We start from the raw sequence: 24,722 nt of genomic DNA, 5'->3' as shown, positions 1-24,722 counted from the left end.
ACGGTCAAGTTGAGCGATTTAAAGCTAGATTGGTTGCAAGAGGGTTTGATCAGGAATATGGAATAAATTATATGGAGACATTTTCACCTGTAGTCAGATATGAAACAATTAGAATGGTTATAGCTCTTGCAGCAGAGTATAATTTACTTTTGCATCATATTTAAATAGCGACTTAACAGAAGACATATATATCAAACAGCCTCAGTGTTTTGTTGACAAAAGGAACCCTAAAGCAGGCCATCCACAGGCGAATCTTTCATTTGCCAACCAACGAGTGCGAACATGCTCGCGAACATCATTTGTAAACAATTTTCATCGAGTAAACATGTTATCAGACAGCGACCGCGACACAATCATTGCCTTGATGGCAATACATGTTTGTTTGGAGGAAAAAAAATAAGGAGGAAGTTAAAACAAGTAAAAAAGCTGTAAGTTCGGCCGGGCCGAACTTTAAATTCCCTCCACCATTTGGTACAAATTTGGCAATTTCCAAAAAAAAAAAATAAATAAAATAAAATAATAATAATAAAATCCGTTAAAAATTCTGTTAAAATATTAAAAATACCGAATGCCTATACGACGACGTGGACCTGCATAGGCAACTTTTGTCATAAGTTATCACAATATTTAAATGCGAAACTTGAAGAAAAATCTGTTTATAATGTATGTTAAAAACGGTAAAAGGGCTGAATTCGAAGTTACAAATGTATCTAAAAGCATCAAAATACCGAATATAGGGGGTACCTTTATATGGGGGCTGTACGAAGACGTGGACCTACATGGCCCATTTTCTGTTTAATGCTGCAGTATCTATTACAAACTTCAATAATGATTCCGTTAAATAATGTCGCTAAAATCATCAAAATACCGAATATAGGGGGGTACCGTTATATGGGGCTATATGAAGACGTGGACCTACATGGTCCATTTACGAACTTAACCTGCCTACTGGCAAAATATACACGTCTGCAAAAATTTAGCCTTCCATCTCAATTTGTTAAGATAGCGTGATTACAAAAGACAGACAGACGGACATGGCTAAATCGTTTAGAGTTTTACGCTGATCAAGAATATATATACTTTTTTGGGTCTGACATGAGTATTTCGAGGAGTTACAAGCGGAATGACAAAATCAATATACCCTCCATAGTATGGCGATATGTTCGCGTCCTGATATACTACACTCAGTGTGTAAACTCTCACAGAAAAATACGGATCCTCATTATGAGCATATGACAGCAGCGAAAAGAATTTTGAAGTATCTAAATAAAACGATAGATTATAGATTACAGTATCAAAAGACTGAACAACAGGTAATAGCTTATGTTGACGCTGACTGGGGTGGTGATATAGAAACAAGAAAATCGTATACTGGCTACGTGTTTAAGCTCGCTGGAAGTGCTTTTTCATGGGAATCAAAGAAGCGGGATACAGTTGCGTTAAGTAGCACTGAAGCCGAGTATATGGCTTTTTCATCAGCAGCATCAAAGAATCTGATTATTTAAGAAAGTTGTTGTCTGAACTTAAAATAGATTGTCCTGATAAAATAATGATAAATGGAGGTAATGTAGGGGCGTTACATTTAGTTAGAAATCCAGTATATCATAATAGAACAAAACATATAGATATAAAGTTTCACCATATAAGAAATGTGTACATGGAAGGACATATAGATTTACATTACGTTTCTAGTTCTGAGAACATAGCAGATATTTTAACGAAGAATTTATCAAAGGTGTCTCATTTAAAACTAGTTAAAGAACTTGGATTGACATGACTGGATTTTTATAGTATGTCTATAAAGAATGAATAAGTGTTGTAATGTAAATAGTATGTATAAATTAAAAATAAGGAAATAGGAAATATATGTGTTGAGGAGGGGTGTCAGTTATTGTGAATTAAATACAACACACATATATTTGTACAGCTCCCCCTACATGTGATGATGTAAATATGATCATGTAAATACCGGTTACATAATAACATCGATTATCTAGTATTTAGTATGTGTAGATTACTAAGATAATATTGTCCGTTACAGAATAGTCTAGATTAAGAATATTCTAGTTTAGAACAATCTAGAAAAACTTTTATATATATATAAGCAGGAGAAGAGAAAGAAAGTTATCTCAGTTTGTAAAGTGTCTGCCTAAAAGTGAACAAGTGTGAAATAAAGTGCTAAATAAAAAACCGAAAGTGTCCGCGAGTGTTTTATTTGTCTACCTGGTGTTAAGTGTTAGTGGACGTTAGTGGAAACAAATTTAAATTTACAACAATAATATAATATAATATAATATAATATAATATAATATAATATAATATAATATAATATAATATAATATAATATAATATAATATAATATAATATAATATAATATAATATAATATAATATAATATAATATAATATAATATAATATAATATAATATAATATAATATAATATAATATAATATAATATAATATAATATAATATAATATAATATAGTATAATATAATATAATATAATATAATATAATATAATATAATATAATATAATATAATATAATATAATATAATATAATATACTATAATATAATATAATATAATATAATATAATATTTTTTTTTTTCGAACGTTCCCACGCCTCACATTCCCACCCCTGCCGACCGAGGGGGCGACCTCCCTTTACGGAGGGATCGCGTACACATCATGATCCGCATCATAATGGGAATTCAGTAGGAAATTTAAAACCAGCTACAGAATTTAATTCATCAGCTAGTTTGTCAAATAATAAAACATGTATGTTAATTGTTTAAAAATAAAATTATTCTAGATTTAATAACTTCTAAACTCATACCAAAATCTACATTACAGTACACAGAATTAAAGTCAACACACATTTTACTAAGAGGTTCGCCCATTGAATAATTCGTGCGGTGAAAATCAGTATATAATAATTGGTAGTATCTACTAGATCTAAACGGAACATTAATTCTAATAGATGAAATCAGAAAATCTGAGGGTATATTACCATTTAAATCAACATAATACGTCTGCTTTTAAGTGTAGGCAATCTAATTAATTTTAGCCTGCTAGCATAAGAAGGCAAAACAAAATCACTATTCCAATGTAAACCTCGTAAGGCAAATAGCAGAAATTGTTTTTGCACGGATTCTATTTTATCTGAGTATATTGCATATTGAGGATCCCATACAACAGAACCGTATTCCAATATAGGTCTAACAAGAAACGTAAATAACTGTTTTGTTATATATGGATCAGAAAATTCTTTGGCCCACCGTTTAACAAAACCTAAAACACCATTTGCTTTATTTACCATTGTTATTACATGGCTATTAAAATTTAATTTTGGATCCATCAAGAGGCCAAGATCAACAAATGAATCTACAGTTGATAATGAATGACCGTCAATATTATATTTTAATATCAGAGAAGAAGATCTGGAGAAGCACATATGCTTACATTTGCTTAAATTTAACTCCATACAATTTAACGTGCACCATTTAAAAAGGCTATCTAAATCGTTTTGAAGTAAACTCGCTCGTTTATCACAATTATGGGAAATGAATAATTTAACATCATCTGCGTACATTAACAATTTCGAGTAATTTATGGAATTAGGTAAATCGTTGATAAATAAAAGAAAGAGGACCGGTCCAAGGTGACTTCCTTGCGGAACACCCGATGGAACGTTAATCGTTTTGGATAGATACCCTTCAAACAAAACTAGTTGTGATCTATTTTGTAAGTAAGATGATATCCATTTGACTAAGTTTGTGTTGAAACCCATATAATTTAATTTATATATTAGGAGTTCATGGTTAACCCTATCAAAAGCTTTACTAAAATCGGTATAAATTGTATCAGTTTGTTTACGCTGAACAAATCCTTTTATTACTGTTGACGTAAATTCTATAAGATTTGTTGTAGTTGAAAGACCACTACGAAAACCATGCTGATATGGACTTGCGACTAGGCATTCCCTTAGTTGGTGCCTTTTTCGCAGCCCTTTTGCGTTTCTGTCCAGAAACTGACGGTGACGACACAAACTCATCTAACTCTTGGTATTTCTCAAACAATGTAGAGAAATTCTCAAATCGGAGTGATAATGAGGAAAAATCTTTTTTCATCGATGTCAATTCCGACTGCAAATCCTTTACAAAATTATAAAAGTCTGCAGAGAGTTTCCTGCATTGCACACAACACCAACGAACACCAACATTATTTCTAATTGTGTCTACTACTTTTGCATTAATCCTAGCACATTTTGCATGCCATTGATTAAGACAAAACCAACAGGTAACACACAATTCATCCTCAGCAACAATATTACACAATTCAAAAGGGCACGACATTTTCTTTATTTTAATTATAACACAAGTTATAATTAATACACAAGTTCCAAATATTTTATTTAAGATTAGATCTGTAGCTGGAATTTTTGTTATTTATATTTATTCTTTTTTATTTATTTTTTTTTTAAATGTTGGCAACTCTTTTGAGATGACAAACAAAACAAGACGATAATGTTACAACAACTAATTAGCTAATGTAACAAAAGAAAGAGGATAAAAGGAAAATGTAAAACTACACAATTTTAAAATTGATATAACTTTAAAACACAAAACAAGATTTTAAAACACTACACCAATTATCACTTTGAGTTACAAATCACTATTGAACACTTTTAAACACTTTTTTACCAGATTAATTAATTTAATAACACAATAACTATTAATTTTTTTTCAAAAGCACGGAGCACCACAATTTTTTGAACTAATCACAACAGGGTTGCCAATAATATAATAATATAATATAATATAATATAATATAATATAATATAATATAATATAATATAATATAATATAATATAATATATATAATATAATATAATATAATATAATATAATATAATATAATATAATATAATATAATATAATATAATATAATATAATATAATATAATATAATATAATATATATAATATAATATAATATAATATAATATAATATAATATAATATATATAATATAATATAATATAATATAATATAATATAATATAATATAATATAATATAATATAATATAATATAATATAATATAATATAATATAATATAATATAATATATATAATATAATATAATATAATATAATATAATATAATATAATATAATATAATATAATATAATATAATATAATATAATATAATATAATATAATATAATATAATATAATATAATATAATATAATATAATATAATATAATATAATATAATATAATATAATATAAAATAATATAAAATAATATAATATAATATAATATAATATAATATAATATAATATAATATAATATAATATAATATAATATAATATAATATAATATAATATAATATAATATAATATAATATAATATAATATAATATAATATAATATAATATAATATAATATAATATAATATAATATAATATAATATAATATAATATAATATAATATAATATAGTATAGTATAGTATAATGTAATGTAATGTAATGTAATGTAATGTAATGTAATATAATGTAATATAATATGGTATAGTCGTTGAAATAAAAATCACATAAAAATTTGAAATACACAACCAATTAGCTCCGCCAAAGTGCTGATGCTCAATAAATCTCGCTTCAAATATTGTAATAACATTAAAAAAGCGATCAAACAAACTCTCATGCACATCATAGAGAGGATGGAAGTTACCATTAGTATACAACAACAAAATCGATGTGCCAATACAAATATCTTCTTACTCTATAAGGAAAGTTTTAGCTTAAAAAATTTCCTAACTAAAAAAGAAGATATGGACGCCATGTACTAACAAGATGGTATCCTTTTCCTACATTCCCAAAAAAAACTTTCCACAATACTATTATAATAAATGGATAAAACATATCAAAAACTTGTTCAAATATTCCTCACTGAAATTGGTCTAAAATGTTTGAATGTAAAATTGGTAACTAAGAAATCTTTTATTACTGTTGACGTAAATTCTATAAGATTTGTTGTAGTTGAAAGACCACTACGAAAACCATGCTGATATGGACTTGCGACTAGGCATTCCCTTAGTTGGTGCCTTTTTCGCAGCCCTTTTGCGTTTCTGTCCAGAAACTGACGGTGACGACACAAACTCATCTAACTCTTGGTATTTCTCAAACAATGTAGAGAAATTCTCAAATCGGAGTGATAATGAGGAAAAATCTTTTTTCATCGATGTCAATTCCGACTGCAAATCCTTTACAAAATTATAAAAGTCTGCAGAGAGTTTCCTGCATTGCACACAACACCAACGAACACCAACATTATTTCTAATTGTGTCTACTACTTTTGCATTAATCCTAGCACATTTTGCATGCCATTGATTAAGACAAAACCAACAGGTAACACACAATTCATCCTCAGCAACAATATTACACAATTCAAAAGGGCACGACATTTTCTTTATTTTTATTATAACTATTTCTTTTTTAATACACAAGTTCCAAATATTTTATTTAAGATTAGATCTGTAGCTGGAATTTTTGTTATTTATATTTATTCTTTTTTATTTATTTTTTTTTTTTAAATGTTGGCAACTCTTTTGAGATGACAAACAAAACAAGACGATAATGTTACAACAACTAATTAGCTAATGTAACAAAAGAAAGAGGATAAAAGGAAAATGTAAAACTACACAATTTTAAAATTGATATAACTTTAAAACACAAAACAAGATTTTAAAACACTACACCAATTATCACTTTGAGTTACAAATCACTATTGAACACTTTTAAACACTTTTTTACCAGATTAATTAATTTAATAACACAATAACTATTAATTTTTTTCAAAAGCACGGAGCACCACAATTTTTTGAACTAATCACAACAGGGTTGCCAATAATATAATAATAATATAATATATATAATATAATATAATATAATATAATATAATATATATAATATAATATAATATAATATAAATACTATAATATACATCATATAATATATATATAATATAATATAAGATAATATAATATAATATAATATAATATAATATAATATAATATAATATAATATATATAATATAAATATAATATATATAATAAATATAATATAATATAATATAATATAATATAATATAATATAATATATAATATAATATATATAATATAATATATATAATATAATATAATAATATAATATAATATAATATAATATAATATAATATAATATATATATATATAATATAATATAATATAATATAATATATATAATATAATTAATATATTAATATATATATATAATATAATATAATATAAATATAATAATATAATATAATATAATATAATATAATATAATTATAAATATATAATATAATATAATATAATATAATATAATATAATATAATATAATATAATATAATATAATATAGATAATATAATATATATAATATAATATAATATAATATAATATAATATAATATAATATAATATAATATAATATAATATAATATAATATAATATAATATAATATAATATAATATAATATAATATAATATAATATAATATAATATAATATAATATAATTAATATAATATATATATATAATATAATATAATATAATATAATATAATATAATATATATATTATATATATAATATAATATAATATAATATAATATATATAATATAATATAATATTAATATAATATAATATAATATAATATAATTATAATTAATATAATATAATATAATATAATTAATATAATATAATATAATATAATATAATATAATATAATATAATATAATATAATATAATATAATATAATATAATATAATATAATATAATATAATATAATATAATATAATATAATATAATATAATATAATATAATATAATTATATATATATAATATAATATAATATAATATAATATATATAATAATATATATAATATATATAATATAATATATATAATATAATATATATAATATAATATAATATAATATAATATAATATAATATAATATAATATAATGTAATATCATATACTTATATAATATAATATATAATATAATATAATCTAATATAATATAATATAATATAAAATAATATAATATAATATAATATAATATAATATAATATAGTATTGTATAGTATAGTATAGTATAATATAATGTAATGTAATGTAATGTAATGTAATGTAATGTAATGTAATGTAATGTAATGTAATGTAATGTAATATAATGTAATATAATATGGTATAGTCGTTGAAATAAAAATCACATAAAAATTTGAAATACACAACCAATTAGCTCCGCCAAAGTGCTGATGCTCAATAAATCTCGCTTCAAATATTGTAATAACATTAAAAAAGCGATCAAACAAACTCTCATGCACATCATAGAGAGGATGGAAGTTACCATTAGTATACAACAACAAAATCGATGTGCCAATACAAATATCTTCTTACTCTATAAGGAAAGTTTTAGCTTAAAAATTTCCTAACTAAAAAGAAGATATGGACGCCATGTACTAACAAGATGGTATCCTTTTCCTACATTCCCAAAAAAAACTTTCCACAATACTATTATAATAAATGGATAAAACATATCAAAAACTTGTTCAAATATTCCTCACTGAAATTGGTCTAAAATGTTTGAATGTAAAATTGGTAACTAAGAAATCTTTTATTACTGTTGACGTAAATTCTATAAGATTTGTTGTAGTTGAAAGACCACTACAAAAACCATGCTGATATGGACTTGCGACTAGGCATTCCCTTAGTTGGTGCCTTTTTCGCAGCCCTTTTGCGTTTCTGTCCAGAAACTGACGGTGACGACACAAACTCATCTAACTCTTGGTATTTCTCAAACAATGTAGAGAAATTCTCAAATCGGAGTGATAATGAGGAAAAATCTTTTTTCATCGATGTCAATTCCGACTGCAAATCCTTTACAAAATTATAAAAGTCTGCAGAGAGTTTCCTGCATTGCACACAACACCAACGAACACCAACATTATTTCTAATTGTGTCTACTACTTTTGCATTAATCCTAGCACATTTTGCATGCCATTGATTAAGACAAAACCAACAGGTAACACACAATTCATCCTCAGCAACAATATTACACAATTCAAAAGGGCACGACATTTTCTTTATTTTAATTATAACTATTTCTTTTTTAATACACAAGTTCCAAATATTTTATTTAAGATTAGATCTGTAGCTGGAATTTTTGTTATTTATATTTATTCTTTTTTATTTATTTTTTTTTAAATGTTGGCAACTCTTTTGAGATGACAAACAAAACAAGACGATAATGTTACAACAACTAATTAGCTAATGTAACAAAAGAAAGAGGATAAAAGGAAAATGTAAAACTACACAATTTTAAAATTGATATAACTTTAAAACACAAAACAAGATTTTAAAACACTACACCAATTATCACTTTGAGTTACAAATCACTATTGAACACTTTTAAACACTTTTTTACCAGATTAATTAATTTAATAACACAATAACTATTAATTTTTTTTCAAAAGCACGGAGCACCACAATTTTTTGAACTAATCACAACAGGGTTGCCAATAATATAATAATAATATAATATAATATAATATAATATAATATAATATAATATAATATAATATAATATAATATAATATAATATAATATAATATAATATAATATAATATAATATAATATAATATAATATAATATAATATAATATAATATAATATAATATAATATAATATAATATAATATATATATATAATATAATATAATATAATATAATATAATATAATATAATATAATATAATATAATATAATATAATATAATATAATATATATAATATAATATAATATAATATAATATAATATAATATAATATAATATAATATAATATAATATATATATAATATAATATAATATAATATAATATATTTATTTAATTTTTTTCAAAAGCACGGAGCACCACAATTTTTTGAACTAATCACAACAGGGTTGCCAATATATATAATATATAATATAATATAATATATAATATAATATAATATATATAATAATATAATATAATATAATATATAATATAATAATATATTATTAATTATATTATATATAATATAATAATATAATATAATATATATATAATATAATATAATATATATAATATATAATATAATATAATATAAATATAATATAATATAATATAATAATATAATATAATATAATTAAATAATATAATATAATATAATATATTAATATAATATAATATAATATAATATAATATAATATAATATAATATAATATAATATATATATAATATAATATAATATAATATATAATAATATAATATATATAATATAATATAATATAAATATAATATAATATAATATAATATAATATAATATAATATAATATAATATAATATAATATAATATAATATAATATAATATAATATAATATAATATAATATAATATAATATAATATAATATAATATAATATAATATAATATAATATAATAATATAATATAATATAATATAATATAATATAATATAATATAATAATATAATATAAATAATATAATATAATATAATATAATATATAATATAATATAATATAATAATATAATATAATATAATATAATATAAATAATATAATATAATATAATATAGTATAGTATAATATAATGTAATGTAATGTAATGTAATGTAATATAATGTAATATAATATGGTATAGTCGTTGAAATAAAAATCACATAAAAATTTGAAATACACAACCAATTAGCTCCGCCAAAGTGCTGATGCTCAATAAATCTCGCTTCAAATATTGTAATAACATTAAAAAAGCGATCAAACAAACTCTCATGCACATCATAGAGAGGATGGAAGTTACCATTAGTATACAACAACAAAATCGATGTGCCAATACAAATATCTTCTTACTCTATAAGGAAAGTTTTAGCTTAAAAAATTTCCTAACTAAAAAAGAAGATATGGACGCCATGTACTAACAAGATGGTATCCTTTTCCTACATTCCCAAAAAAAACTTTACACAATACTATTATAATAAATGGATAAAATATATCAAAAACTTGTTCAAATAAGAAATCTATGGAAGGTAACCATGGGAAAATAATATATGTTGTTCATCTCGGCAGGAAGTCAACAACGTTAAAAGAGCTCCGTCAAAACTATAATTCGATAAATCGTTTAAAAGATCGTTGGAATATAAGAAAACATTAAAGGAAGAGTGTTTAGAAATGGAATTTTAAAAGATTTAGAAGCGTAGGTGATCACTATCATACGAACCATTTGAACAAACGAATTCAATACGAATTTAATTTATGCTAGGGGATTTTTTACTTTCCCACGATTTGCAAAATTTCAAAAATAATAAACCAAATAAGCCTCTAGAAAACCCCTCTCTCTTATATTGTTTTCTTCTGAATTGCCAAAAGGCGTAACCCACATATATGTTGCGTATGCATTTAAAGAAACAAATATAAATGAACAATTATAAACAATTTACGAACGAGTTATTGGCTCATACAGTGAATCTAACTTTACTCTAACTACCTACGTTTAATTCCCAGTCTTAACAGTGATATTTCAATGGACCAAAAATAGTTACTGTCTCTTAAAACTACTACTGTAATTGTTTAATTTGTTAATAGTATTAGACCATATTATAAATTTATTGATATATATTGGTCTAGACTTCATTTGTCTTGCATTGCGTTTCGAATGGTTTTGTCCGTTTATCACATTGTTTTTTATATTTTTTTATTGTTCTTGGGAGATTTATTTAGATATTTAGGGTTCATTAATCACATTTTTATAAAAACTTTAGAAATTATCCAATCGTGGGCATATCGATCAGAAGAAATCCAAATTAAAACTAATATACATATATCGATAAAGGATTGATTGATCATAATAGATGTGAAATTACAAATATTCGCACACAGCTGAATTTTGGTATGGAGCTTGAAAATCCCAATAATAGTTATTCGAGATCAAAGATCACCTTTTTTTTAGTTTTTCGGAATATTTTTGTGAAAATGTTGTTTCGAACTAAAATTGTATATCTTAAAACTTTCTATAAAAATATCGACTTTTTTCTAATTATTACCATTCCCAAGATATCCTGATTCAAAGAGTCACACTATATAATATGCACATATATCCCAGCCATCTGTGATGTAATCATTTGCTACGTTTTTAACCTGGTTTCCCTTACAGACATAATTCACCAATTGTTTTGACAGAAATGCCCTGGTTTGTCTAGGCAGCTGACTTTCTTCAGCTGCAATGTATGGGGGTGGACTCCGAGGACAGCATTCATTTTATAGCTGTTAATAGCATCCGCGACTGCATCGGCACGGATGCCACTCAGACCTGCCTGATAGGCTCGTCCTAGAGGTTCTTTTGTAGCGTTGGACCTCCCTCTCTAGATCTCGACATGCCAGGGTGGGGAAGGACATACACCACCAAATGATGGTTGGGATGACTATCACGATTACACCTTGCGCCTTGAGGACCTTGTTCCTACCTTTCATCTTGTCGCAGATAACTGTGGCATGCGCGGACGACTTGAACATGCTGTGGAATGTGACCCCTAGAATCTTGGAGTAGTAAATTCCCCTAGACCTGCACATTCAGCTGTGTTTTCATTTCCGCAGACCATGTGGAAAAGAGTGTGGCCGTTGATTTCGTGGCGTATATTTTCATATTCCTCGCGTGGAAGTATGCGGCAAGCTCCGCGAGATAGGAGTTCAGCCTTTCACATATGTCATCGACCACTGGGCCCGACGCCATGATCGTACAATCATCCGCATACGATAGGATCTCTATGCCGTCTGGAGGGCGAGGAATTCCGGAAAGATAGAGTTTAAACAGTTCCGGAAATATCACCCCACCTTGGGGAACTCCCTGTTTCACTCTACGAGCTTTGGACTTCTTGTTCCGGAATTCCACGTACGACTGGCGTCCGCACATATAGTTGATTATCCAACGTTTCAAACTTGGCCGGAGGGTGGTTCTCTGCACGTCCTCAAACAACACGACATGATTGATCGTATCAAATGCCTTTGACAGGTCAAGTTTTACCAACACGGTTCTGTCACACGGCTTGTTCTGGTTCAGTCCTCTACTAATATGTGTGGAAATGGCGTGTAATGCTGTTGTTGTACTATGTTGTCGACGTAATTCGTGCTGATGGTTGGTAACTGGAGGAGTACAGCCTCAAGAGTCTTGGCTACTGGCGACTAAAGCGAAATCGGCCTGTACGATTCTGGCATTAACTGGCATCCTTGTCTGGCTTCAGTAGCGGGCCCATTTTCCAGTTCCCAGGCTCTATGTGGGTGGCTACCGACAAATTGAGATCTTTCGTTAGGTACTCGACTCCCGGCGAGCAGTCATATCGTATTTCTTACTTTAGAGACTGTCATCTCAATTACAGTTGAAAGGAAAGCTTGCGGTACTCCACATTGGACGCTTCGAACGTCAGACGAGTAACCTAAATGAACAACATACTGAGAAATGTGAAGCCTTTGGAGCATTGTTGATCGAATCGAAAGCCTTTGAAGTCAAGGCCTGATAATAACCCAATATGAGATGAATTAAGGAATCCCTAATCATAATAGTAAGATATAATAAATGTGTAGTCGTACAGCATCACCCCCGAAAACCAAACTGAGAACTGCTCAAGAGTCTACTATCATCGAGGAATAGGCGAAATATCATTACCACTTCCCAAACAAAAGACAACAGCACGTTAAAAAAAAACGAATGGAAAGTGAAAGTTGAAAATCCACATCAGAAGTGGAATATAGTTGTATATAATATAATATGGTATAGTGGTTGAAATAAAAATCACATAAAAATTTGAAATACACAACCAATCAGCTACGCCAAAGTGCTGATGCTCAATAAATCTCGCTTAAAATATTGTAATAACATTAAAAAAGCAATCAAACAAACTCTCATGCACATCATAGAGAGGATGGAAGTTACCATTAGTATACAACCACTTCTAGCAAAATCGATGTGCCAATACAAATATCTTCTTACTCTATAAGGAAAGTTTTAGCTTAAAACATTTCCTAACTAAAAAAGAAGATATGGACGCCATGTGCTAACAAGATGATATACTTTTCCTACGTCCCTAAAAAAAACTTTACACAATACTATTATAATAAATGGATAAAACATATCAAAAATTTGTTCAAATATTCCTCACTGAAATTGGTCTAAAATGTTTGAATGTAAAATTGGTAACTTAGAAATCTATGGAAGGTAACCACGGGAAAATAATATATGTTGTTCATCTCGGCAGGAAGTCAACAACGTCAAAAGAGCTCCGTCAAAACTATAATTCGATAAATCGTTTAAAAGATCGTTGGAATATAAGAAACATTAAAGGAAGAGTGTTTAGAAATGGAATTTTAAAAGGTTTAGAAGCGTAGATGATCATTATTATACGAACCATTTGAACAAACGAATTCAATACGAACTATTTTTACTCCGAAACAAATTATGAAACACAACGTTGTTCGAATTAGATACGGTCTAATTTCTAAAGTATTAAAGCAAATACCTAAACGCATTCCTTCTTTATCCATCAACCATACCTCCTATTATTCTAGAAAGGATAACTGTGAAATAATAGCTAATCATTTTTAAAGAAACAATAAACATACAAATAATCTTAGTGATCCTGGTACTATAGCTGAAGTTAGTAGTTTTGTTACCCAAATGTGATCTATAAATAGAAACATTGATGAGAACCATCTATTATATATAAGGGCTCTTAAAAATTTTAAGGTGTATTGAGTGACCTTGATTAGACGATATTAAAAACAAATGCTTTAAAAATTTACCTAACAATGTATTAACAGCTATATTTAATTTATGCTTGGGGATTTTTTACTTTCCCACGATTTGCAAAATTTCAAAAATAATCCCATTACTAAAACCAAATAAGCCTCTAGAAAACCCCTCTCTCTTATATTGTTTTCTTCTGAATTGCTAAAAGGCGTAACCCACACATATGTTGCGTATGCATTTAAAGAAACAAATATAAATGAACAATTATAAACAATTTACGAACGAGTTATTGGCTCATACAGTGAATCTAACTTTACTCTAACTACCTACGTTTAATTCCCAGTCTTAACAGTGATATTTCAATGGACCAAAAATAGTTACTGTCTCTTAAAACTACTACTGTAATTGTTTAATTTGTTAATAGTATTAGACCATATTATAAATTTATTGATATATATTGGTCTAGACTTCATTTGTCTTGCATTGCGTTTTGAATGATTTTGTTCGTTTATCACATTGTTTTTTTACATATTTTTTTTTTGTTGTTCTTGGGAGATTTATTTAGATATTTAGGGTTCATCGATCACATTTTTATGAAAACTTTAGAAATTATCCAATCGTGGGCATATTGATCAGAAGAAACCCAAATTAAAACTAATATATCGATAAGAGCGAGTGATTGATCATAATAGATGTGAAATTACAAATATTCGCACACAGCTGAATTTTGGTATGGAGCTTGAAAATCCCAATAATAGTTATTCGAGATCAAAGATCACCATTTTTTTTTCGGAATATTTTTGTGAAAATGTTGTTTCGAACAAAAATTGTATATCTTAAAACTTTCTATAAAAATATCGACTTTTTTCTAATTATTACCATTCCCAAGATATCCTGATTCAAAGAGTCACACTATATAATATGCACATATATCCCAGCCATCTGTGACGTAATCATTTGCCACGTTTTTAACCTGGTTTCACTTACAGACATAATTCACCAATTGTTTTGACAATTTTAACGTAATTTAACAGAACAGGGTAAATCAAGCTGGTATTGGGTTAACTATATTGTATTGCCTCCTGAATTATAATACTCATGAAAGTCGACTTCAACAATCGACCTTAACTCTTGACTGTTTTCAGAAAATTATACAAAGTAATCATACAATACAAGGTACAATAACATTGTACATTATACGCAATAAACAAATTGAAATTGAAATAAAAATATGTATCAAAGACTAGTTAAAGCAATTAAGCATGTCTTCATGAGATAGTTGCAACTCACACGCCGGGCAGGCGTCACGCACATCTTCATCAATTCGTGCCCAATACGAGTTGAGACGATTACACCATCCTGAACGTAACTGCGCCAAAAGTACCCTGGTTTGTCTAGGCAGCTGACGTTCTTCAGCTGCAATGTATGGGGGGTGAACTCCGAGGACGGCATTCATTTTATAGCTGTTAATAGCATCCGCGACTGCATCGGTATGAATGCCACTCAGACCTGCCTGATAGGCTTGATCTAGAGCTTCTCTCTTGTAGCGTTGGACCTCCCTCTCTAGATCCCGACACGCCTGGGTGGGGAAGGACATACACCACCAAATGATGGTTGGGATGACTATCACGATTACACCTTGCGCCTTGAGGACCTTGTTCCTACCTTTCATCTTGTCGCAGATAGCTGTGGCTTGCGCGGACGACTTGAACATGCTGTGGAATGTGACCCGTAGAATCTTGGAGTAGTTCGTGATCGGTCTTAAATTCCCCTCGACCTGCACCTTCGGCTGTGTTCTCATCTCCGCAGACCATGTAGGAAAGAGTGTGGCCGTTGATTTCGTGGCGGATATTTTCATATTCCTCGCGTGGAAGTATGCGGCAAGCTCCGCGAGATAGGAGTTCAGCCTTTCACATATGTCATCGACCACTGGGCCCGACGCCATGATCGTACAATAATCCGCATACGTTAGGATCTCTATGCCGTCTGGAGGGCGAGGAATTCCGGAAAGTTAGAGGTTAAACAGTCCCGGAGATATCACCCCACCTTGGGGAACTCCCTGTTTCACTCTAGGAGCTTTGGACTTCTTGTTCCGGAATTCCACGTACGACTGGCGTCCACACATATAGTTGATTATCCAACGTTTCAAACTTGGCCGGAGGGTGGTTCTCTGCACGTCCTCAAACAGTATGGCATGATTGACCGTATCAAATGCCTTTGATAGGTCAAGGGCTACCAAAACTGTTTTGTCACACGGCTTGTTCTGGTCCAGTCTTCTACTAATAAGTGTGGAAATGGAGTGTAATGCTGTTACTGTACTATGTTGTGGACTGAATTCGTGCTGATGGTTGGCAACTGGATAGCTTCCTCTAATGCTGGGTAGGAGTACAGCCTCAAGAGTCTTGGCTGCTGGCGACTAAAGCGAAGTCGGCCTGTACGATTCGCCTTTACTGGCATCCTTGCCTGGCTTCAGTAGCGGGCCCATTTTCCAGGTCCCAGGCTCTATGACAAATTGAGAACTTTCGTTAGGTACTCGACTCCCGGCGAGCAATCATATCGTACTTCTTACTTTAGAGACTGTCATCTTCATCTCAGTTACAGTTGAAAGGAAAGTCAGATAGACACTGATTAGTTGATTTTTAAATTAACAATTCCGTGATCTTGTATTTGAATGTCTGTCGCTTGACCCTAAAATATAAAAATGCAAAAAATATATATATATTTGTCGCATAGTGGTGAGTGTGATATCTGTCTAAACCAACCCGCAGGAAATTACAATAAACCTTGCCCCTAGACTAGAAAAAAGGAAACACATAAGAAAGTTTATGTTAAGAAATTTATAGTCCATAGTTTCTGAGTGGATATTTGAAACTATTATTTTACCGTATGGTAAAACACAAAAAATATAATTATTAACCTTCGATAAGCGGTGGGAGTGCTTTTGCCTCTAGATAATTTTCCAACATGTTCTGACATCTGAAAATGTAAAAGTAAAATTTCTTTCGGCAGCAGTCTTTGTTTTCGCGTACGCAGTTTCAGGTGTAGAGGATTCGGACGTGGTTTTCAATTTCCGACTGAAATTTCTTCACTCAATAAATTCTTTGTGGGTACGCAATTTCTACAAAACGGAGATCACCCCACTCGGTCAGCAGGGTTTGAAAGTGAGGACTGGAACTTAAATGAAGATATAGTCATGCCCAAAGCAGGAAAACAGAGTTGACGGATATAGAAGGCGTACCTTAGAACGGACCACGTTCTATATATATTTGGTGTGGAAACATTCACCATATACACTGGTGCATATTCCTATACACGCACTATACATTTTTTGAAACAAATTGCAAAAAATAAAAAAAAAACCATTTTGAGGACTCCATATTTTTTATTATATTAGTTAATATTTCACTTAAAATATTGTTAACCAAAAAAAAAAAAAACATTTGTACTTTATTTATTTGTTTTTATTTATTTTTGACTTATCATCCATTTTTCAGGACGCTTTCCTATAAACGCACTCTAATTTGCGAGCCCCTTTGACAGTATTAATAATGTGTGGATGATCCTTTGTTATGGATTGTCTCAAAAATACGGTCTGGCATTGATTCCACTAATTTTTTGAGGATATCCGAATCGATTTCTTCCCATACTTGTTTTAATCGTAGTCTTAGCTCCGTTACAGTCATTATGCTGACATTCTGGGCATTATTTCCATAAACTTTACGGGCCATGTATCCCCACAAGTTTTCTATTGGGTTTAAGTCCGGACTACAAGCTGGCCAGTCCAACAGTGGAATGCAATGTTTATTAAACCAAGATTTGGATTGTTCTGAAACATGGATTGCATCTTGTTGGAATATGCTATCTTCATCCATTTTTTCATCCATAATATTTAATTTATAGTATCTTTTTTAAAAAGAAATTTCACGTCTGCTTTTATAGGAATCTTCCACTTCAAATAGCACCAAGAACATTGGACCGAATAATCAAACTAAACAACAAGAATAAGAAATAAAAAATGTTTACTTTCAAAAAGCACCGTTATGTTGCCTCCTATTAAAAAAGTTCAATTTTGCTTTTGGATGAGAACAACAAAGATATAACAAAAATACAGAAGAATATTATGTGCGTTTATAGGAATGTGCCTCCGTGTATATATAGTAAAATACAGAATATAAAGGTTGCAAAATAGTACAGCGAATTGAACATTAAGAAATGGATACCTTCTTTAATTTTTAAGTTACTTTTAAATCGCTTTTGCAGGTTACAATATGGGTCATAACCCCCGGATAAAGGTACTACCCGATTTCAAGTATATTTTACATTTTAACCCTATTTTTATACCCTACACCACAAGGTGGTCAGGGTATTATGTCTTTGTACATTTGTTTGTAACATGGAGAAGGAAGCGAGATAGTCACTTTTGAGGATCTCCATAGAATCACTTTCTGAGTTAATTTATGCATTTGTTTGACCCAAGGACAAACCCTATTGAAATTGGAGATAATCGGTGAAAATTTAGATATAGCTCCCATATATATCTTCATCCGATTTGCTTTTTATTGTGCACCAAACGTGTAATATCAATATGAATAGTATGGAATTTTGCATATACAACCAAATTAAGCCTGAAAATAAGTATGCCAAATTTGATCGAAATAGGTTCAGATATAGCTATAGCTCCCATATATATTGTTCATCCGATTTGTTATTTTTTTCCTCCGCAGCCGTAATATGCACTCTGTAACAACAGTATTTGGGAAAATATATCAAATACAGCTCAGAAATACATTTGCTAAATTTTATCGAGACCGGTTCAGATTTGGATATAGCTCCCATATATAACTTCGTCCGATTTACCTTTTATTGTGCACCAAACGTCTAATATTTGCCAAAATGGGATTGAATTTGGCAAATACGAACGAATTGAGCCTAGAAGGTAGTATGCCAAATTTGCTGAAGATCGGTTCAGATATAGCTATAGCTCCCATATATATTGTTCATTCGATTTGTTGTATTTGTTACCCACAGCCGTAATATGCACTCCATAACAACGATATTCAGGGAAATATATCAAATACAGCTCAGAAATATCTTTGCCAAATTTTATCGAGATCGGTTCAGATTTGGATATAGCTCCCATATATATACTTTGCCGATTTCAAATTAATTGTGCACCAAATGGCCAATACAACTCCGAATTTAAAAGATACAAATGCTTCTGCATATTTAGTCCTTTGAACTTTAAATTATAATCATAGCGTGTATGATTGATTTCTCCCATAAAAACTTTTAATTGTTATGTGTAGCTCTACTAAATTAGCAAAGTGGTGTAGGTTATCATAAAGTCGGCCCTGCCCGACTTTAGGACTTTCTTTACTGGTTCATACTAATTTCGCCAAACCATCCTTGCAAAAAGTAATCACGTTTTGGTATAACCATCATATGATTTAAACTATTTTTGGGGTCTTGGCCTCTATTTTCATTTTTTTTTTCGTTCGGTCTCATCGCCACTCTTACGTAGGGAGCGCGTACACCCCATAGTCCGCACCATGGAGGGTTAGTATTGAAGGGAAACACTAGCTACAGTAAAACATTAGCCTGTATTAGGAAAAGGATTAGTATTACAAAGCACCAAACAACGAGCAAAAATACAAATCTGGCAGGTCTTATTACTATTATTAAAAATAAGCATTAAACGCCTTCTTTCTAACGATGGAAGATCTATAAGTTTTAATCGATGTTCATGGGGGGGGGGGGGGGATTGCTTTAGCAGGACTCCAGAGCAGACCCTTGAGAGCGAATATAATGAATTGTTTTTGAACTATTTCTATTGAATTAGAGTAACATTTACAAAATGGATTCCACAGCACAGATTATACTCTAATGTAGATCGCACTAGACTAGTAAACAAACGTTTAGTTACGAAGGGGCCTTCAAACTCTTTAGATCATCGCTTAATGAAACCTAGAAGAGACTTTGCTTTATTAACGCTGGATTGAATGTGTAAGTTAAAACCAAGTTTACTGTCCAAAATAACACCAAGATCAATAAATGAGTCTACATTCTCCAATTTGTATGAACCTACGAAGTAATGACATGCCATTTATACCACACCAATTTACAATGGAATGTAGATCATGTTGTAAGTGTAATGAGCTATTGAGAGAATTGAGATTAATAAACAGCTTAACATCATCTGCAAACATTAGAATTTTGGAAAACCTTACAACTGACGGAAGATCATTGAGATCATTATATCGAGCTTGTGGAGTAATAAACTATGTATGACAGTGTCAAAAACTTTACTAAAATTGTAACGTACCAATCGAGAAGTCAAACTTCTCCTACTTCAAGGTTAAAGTTTTACACAGAATTCTAAAAGAATAGGACTTTAGGAGCCATTAATAGGGCTAGCAAAACAGTTTTTAAACTCTACATTTTAATGAATGGACTAAAAAATCAACAATTGCCCCCTTTTACAGAAAAAAATGAAAATATATATCCTTTGAAAACCTGGCCTCTTAAATGGATCCTCGAGATGTAATGAGGCCCTTGCCTCAACCCTCCCTACCATTGGTTCTAGCGGCAATCAAGTTGAAAGAACCCCTAAATCAAAGTTGAAACAAAGAAACTAATTTATCATCTGACCATTACCTTTCACTGAAACACTCGTAAGTTAATTCACTCGCACGGCATTTTTTTGTTTTATATCGTATACATATACATGGGTTTATTAAAAAGAAAATTGTTTCTGGACACAAAAAAAAAATTCACCCAGAGTTCAGAAATTCATGGTACAATTGGTTGCAGTTAAAAACTGATAATATCACTAATTCCGTTTATATTTGCAATTTTTAGAAAACAAAAAACAATTTTATAAAGCCAAAAGGAAATACGGATTCAATTCGAAAAGCTAAAAAAATGCAAACATATTTCTAAAGTATACATATACATGGGTTTATTAAAAAGAAAATTGTTTCTGGACACAAAAAAAAATTCACCCAGAGTTCAGACAGTATTAATAATGTGTGGATGATCCTTTGTTATGGATTGTCTCAAAAATACGGTCTGGCATTGATTCTACTAATTTTTTGAGGATATCCGAATCGATTTCTTCCCATACTTGTTTTAATCGTAGTTTTAGCTCCGTTACAGTCATTATGCTGACATTCTGGGCATTATTTCCGTAAACTTTACGGGCCATGTATCCCCACAAGTTTTCTATTGGATTTAAGTCCGGACTACAAGCTAGCTAGTCCAAAAGAGGAATGCAATGTTTATTAAACCAAGATTTGGATTGTTTTGAAACATGGATTGCATCTTGTTGGAATATGCTATCTTCATCCATTTTTTCATCCATAAATGAGAGAAGAGCATCTCCCAATAGTTCGGTATTAGTTGAGCTATGCATTTTTGTAGGAACAAAACATATTTTCGATTTACTTAGTGAAGAAAATGCTGCCCACAACATAACACTGCCGCCACCGAAATTACGTTTCGACATTCGAACATCGTTTGATCTCAAATCGTGCCAATAACATGAGTATGAGTCAGGACCGCCTAGATTAAATTTCTTTTCGTCAGAGAAGTGGGACAACCACTTATCTAAAAATCATTAAAATTAGTCTTTATATATAAATAATTCCAAAAAAATTAAGACGATATTACTTGAAACGCACCTTTGGATGAAAAAAAAAAAAAAAAAAACTAAAATGGATAATATTTAATTTATAGTATCTTTTTTAAAAAGAAATTTCACGTCTGCTTTTATAGGAATCTTCCACTTCAAATAGCACGAAGAACATTGGACCGCATAATTAAACTAAACAACAAGAATAAGAAATAAAAAATGTTTACTTTCAAAAAGCACCGTTATGTTGCCTCCTATTAAAAAAGTTCAATTTTGCTTTTGGATGAGAACAACAAAGATATAACAAAAATACAGAAGAATATTATGTGCGTTTATAGGAATGTGCCTCCGTGTATATATCGTAAAATACAGAATATAAAGGTTGCAAAATAGTACAGCGAATTGAACATTAAGAAATGGATACCTTCTTTAATTTTCAAGTTACTTTTAAATCGCTTTTGCAGGTTACAATATGGGTCATAACCCCCGGATAAAGGTACTACCCGATTTCAAGTATATTTTACATTTTAACCCTATTTTTATACCCTACACCACAAGGTGGTCAGGGTATTATGTCTTTGTACATTTGTTTGTAACATGGAGAAGGAAGCGATATAGTCACTTTTGAGGATCTCCATAGAATCACTTTATGAGTTAATTTATGCATTTGTTTGACCCAAGGACAAACCCTATTGAAATTGGAGATAATCGGTGAAAATTTAGATATAGCTCCCATATATATCTTCATCCGATTTGCCTTTAATTGTGCACCAAACGTGTAATATCAATATGAATAGTATGGAATTTTGCATATACAACCAAATTAAGCCTGAAAATAAGTATGCCAAATTTGATCGAAATAGGTTCAGATATAGCTATAGCTCCCATATATATTGTTCATCCGATTTGTTATTTTTTTTCCTCCGCAGCCGTAATATGCATTCTGTAACAACAGTATTTGGGGAAATATATCAAATACAGCTCAGAAATACATTTGCTAAATTTTATCGAGACCGGTTCAGATTTGGATATAGCTCCCATATATAACTTCGTCCGATTTACCTTTTATTGTGCACCAAACGTCTAATATTTGCCAAAATGGGATGGAATTTGGCAAATACGACCGAATTGAGCCTAGAAGGTAGTATGCCAAATTTGCTGAAGATCGGTTCAGATATAGCTATAGCTCCCATATATATTGTTCATTCGATTTGTTGTATTTGTTACCCACAGCCGTAATATGCACTCCATAACAACGATATTCAGGGAAATATATCAAATACAGCTCAGAAATATCTTTGCCAAATTTTATCGAGATCGGTTCAGATTTGGATATAGCTCCCATATATATACTTTGCCGATTTCAAATTAATTGTGCACCAAATGGCCAATACAACTCCGAATTTAAAAGATACAAATGCTTCTGCATATTTAGTCTTTTGAACTTTAAATTATAATCATAGCGTGTATGATTGATTTCTCCCATAAAAACTTTTAATTGTTATGTGTAGCTCTACTAAATTAGCAAAGTGGTGTAGGTTATCATAAAGTCGGCCCCGCCCGACTTTAGGACTTTCTTTACTGGTTCATACTAATTTCGCCAAACCATCCTTGCAAAAAGTAATCACGTTTTGGTATAACCATCATAGGATTTAAACTATTTTTGGGGTCTTGGCCTCTATTTTCATTTTTTTTCGTTCGGTCTCAACGCCACTCGTACGTAGGGAGCGCGTACACCCCATAGTCCGCACCATGGAGGGTTAGTATTGAAGGGAAACACTAGCTACAGTAAAACATTAGCCTGTATTAGGAAAAGGATTAGTATTACAAAGCACCAAACAACGAGCAAAAATACAAATCTGGCAGGTCTTATTACTATTATTAAAAATAAGCATTAAACGCCTTAGTTCTAACGATGGAAGATCTATAAGTTTTAATCGATGTTCATGGGGGGGGGGGGGGTGATTGCTTTAGCAGGACTCCAGAGCAGACCCTTGAGAGCGAATATAATGAATTGTTTTTGAACTATTTCTATTGAATTAGAGTAACATTTACAAAATGGATTCCACAGCACAGATTATACTCTAATGTAGATCGCACTAGACTAGTAAACAAACGTTTAGTTACGAAGGGGCCTTCAAACTCTTTAGATCATCGCTTAATGAAACCTAGAAGAGACTTTGCTTTATTAACGCTGGATTCAATGTGTAAGTTAAAACCAAGTTTACTGTCCAAAATAACACCAAGATCA

At 29.6% G+C, this 24,722-nt stretch overlaps 1 protein-coding gene across 1 annotated transcript in view; it reads left to right on the top strand.

Moving 5' to 3' along the window:
- The window catches only part of LOC101895505 (ATP-dependent Clp protease proteolytic subunit), an 86,523-nt gene that overhangs the window by 36,611 nt on the left and 25,190 nt on the right, over positions 1-24,722 (top strand). The gene's annotated exons all lie outside the window — the stretch shown is intronic.

This window comes from Musca domestica, unplaced genomic scaffold (assembly GCF_030504385.1).
Source record: "Musca domestica strain aabys unplaced genomic scaffold, Musca_domestica.polishedcontigs.V.1.1 11, whole genome shotgun sequence".
In the NCBI taxonomy this organism is placed as follows: Eukaryota; Metazoa; Arthropoda; class Insecta; order Diptera; family Muscidae; genus Musca; species Musca domestica.
The sequence above is the reverse complement of the archived record's forward strand: the minus strand, read 5'-3'. Positions and strand labels throughout refer to the sequence as shown.